This window comes from Pleurodeles waltl, chromosome 4_2, assembly GCF_031143425.1.
Source record: "Pleurodeles waltl isolate 20211129_DDA chromosome 4_2, aPleWal1.hap1.20221129, whole genome shotgun sequence".
NCBI classification, from domain to species: domain Eukaryota; kingdom Metazoa; phylum Chordata; class Amphibia; order Caudata; family Salamandridae; genus Pleurodeles; species Pleurodeles waltl.
In genome coordinates, this window is record NC_090443.1 from 535,819,563 (window position 1) to 535,822,551 (window position 2,989).

A 2,989-nucleotide genomic window follows, 5' to 3' on the forward strand; every position below is an offset into this window, starting at 1 on the left:
GGGGTTCATGTTTGGGTCCAAGGTAGCCCACCATTGGGGGTTCAGAGCAACCCCAAAGTTACCACACCAGCAGCTCAGGGCCGGTCAGGTGCAGAGGTCAAAGTGGTGCCCAAAACGCATAGGCTTCAATGGAGAAGGGGGTGCCCCGGTTCCAGTTTGCCAGCAGGTAAGTACCCTCGTCTTCGGAGGGCAGACCAGGGGGGTTTTGTAGGGCAACCGGGGGGACACAAGTCCACACAAAAAGTACACCCTCAGCAGCACGGGGGCGGCCGGGTGCAGTGTGTAACCAGGCGTCGGGTTCGCAATAGAAATCGATTGGGAGACCAAGGGGTCTCTTCAGCGATGCAGGCAGGCAAGGGGGGGGCTCCTCGGGGTAGCCACCACCTGGGCAAGGGAGAGGGCCACCTGGGGGTCGCTCCTGCACTGGAGGTCGGATCCTTCAGGTCCTGGGGGCTGCGGGTGCAGTGTCTTTACCAGGCATTGGGTCTTTGAAGCAGGCAGTCGCGGTCAGGGGGAGCCTCGGGATTCCCTCTGCAGGCGTCGCTGTGGGGGCTCAGGGGGGTCAACTCTGGCTACTCATGGTCTTGTAGTCACCGGGGAGTCCTCCCTGTGGTGTTTGTTCTCCACAAGTCGAGCCGGGGGCGTCGGGTGCAGAGTGCAAAGTCTCACGCTTCCGGCGAGAAACGTGTGTTGTTTCAAAGTTGCTCCTTTGTTGCAAAGTTGCAGTCTTTGGTGAACAGAGCCGCTGTCCGGGAGTTCTTGGTCCTTCTAGATGCAGGGTAGTCCTCTGAGGCTTCAGAGGTTGCTGGACCCTGGGGAACGTGTCGCTGGAGCAGTGTCTTTAGAAGTGGGGAGACAGGCCGGTAGTGCTGGGGCCAAAGCAGTTGATGTCTCCGTCTTCTCTGCAGGTTTTTCAGCTCAGCAGTCCTCTTCTTCTTAGGTTGCAGGAATCTATCTTGCTGGGTTCTGGGAGCCCCTAAATACTCAATTTAGGGGTGTGTTTAGGTCGGGGGGGGTTAGTAGCCAATGGCTACTAGCCCTGAGGGTGGCTACGCCCTCTTTGTGCCTCTTCCCTGAGGGAAGGGGGGCACATCCCTATCCCTATTGGGGGAATCCTCCATCTGCAAGATGGAGGATTTCTAAAAGTCAGAGTCACCTCAGCTCAGGACACCTTAGGGGCTGTCCTGACTGGCCAGTGACTCCGCCTTGTTTTGCTCATTATCTCTCCTGGACTTGCCGCCAAAAGTGGGGGCTGTGTCCAGGGGGAGGGCATCTCCACTAGCTGGAGTGCCCTGGGGCATTGTAACACGAAGCCTGAGCCTTTGAGGCTCACTGCTAGGTGTTACAGTTCCTGCAGGGGGGAGGTGTGAAGCACCTCCACCCAGAGCAGGCTTTTGTTTCTGTCCTCAGAGAGCACAAGGGCCCTCACCACATGGGGTCAGAAACTCGTCTCTCAGCAGCAGGCTGGCACAGACCAGTCAGTCCTGCACTGAACAATTGGGTAAAATACAGGGGGGCATCTCTAAGATGCCCTCTGTGTGCATTTTTTAATAAATCCAACACTGGCATCAGTGTGGGTTTATTATTCTGAGAAATGTGATACCAAACTTCCCAGTATTCAGTGTAGCCATTATGGAGCTGTGAAGTTCGTTTTTGACAGACTCCCAGACCATATACTCTTATGGCTACCCTGCACTTACAATGTCTAAGGTTTTGCTTAGACACTGTAGGGGCATAGTGCTCATGCACCTATGCCCTCACGCCCCACCTGTGGCATAGTGCACCCTGCCTTAGGGCTGTAAGGCCTGCTAGAGGGGTGACTTACCTATGCCACAGGCAGTGGGAGGTTGGCATGGCACCCTGAGGGGAGTGCCATGTCGACTTAGTCATTTTCTCCCCACCAGCACACACAAGCTGGCAAGCAGGTGTGTCTGTGCCGAGTGAGGGGTCCCTAGGGTGGCATAAGACATGCTGCAGCCCTTAGAGACCTTCCCTGGAATCAGGGCCCCTGGTACCAGGGGTACCAGTTACAATGGACTTACCTGGGGGCCAGGGTTGTGCCAATTGTGGAGACAATGGTACATTTTAGGTGAAAGAACACTGGTGCTGGGGCCTGGTTAGCAGGGTGCCAGCACACTTCTCAGTCAAGTCAGCATCAGTATCAGGCAAAAAGTGGGGGGTAACTGCAACAGGGAGCCATTTCTTTACATATGCTCTCATCTGTTTACACCTAGGTCTGGGTACAAGTTTTCAGGTTTCTGAAAAACATAAAGGGTAAACCTCTAAGGCCATATTTATACTTTTTTAGCGCCGCATTTGCGCCGCTTTTTGACGCAAAATCGGCCAAACTTACAAAATCCAATTGTATTTTGTAAGTTTGCGCCGATTTTGCGTAAAAAAACAACGCAAATGCGGTGCTAAAAAAGTATACATATGGGCCCAAGTGTCTCCAATGTGAAATGGGCCAAGAAGAAGTTTGTGAATACCAACAAACACACATTTGGAAAATGACTTTTTAGGTCTGGCGTTAGCCAAGACCTTTTGATTTCACAAAAAAAATCTGTTATTATATACTAAGTTAAACAAGCTTTCAGCCACCTCTCAACTTGTTGGTGTGATGTTATGGCATTCCCATTTTGCTTCACCCACTAGAGCATACAACATGGCGCAATGGGTCCGCCCACTTAAGCATCTTTTTAACGACACTGGTTAACGTCATTTTGAGTGACTGCATTTTGCTCTTTCACAATGTGCACGTCCCCACACAAGGCGTTTTCTTTAGTACCTGTGTTGCCTGATGTGATAGTAGGATGAATCTGAAGTGTGCACAGGGCACATTTCAGCTTTATCAGTTCCTGTCTCCTTCCAATGCTGTTGTAAATTCCTTTTGAAGTGGATTGCTGCGATTTCAGAACATACCATTGTATGTTCCTGGACTCAGTTACACCAATGATTCTTTGATAAACTTTGCCCTCATAAGACAGTAAAC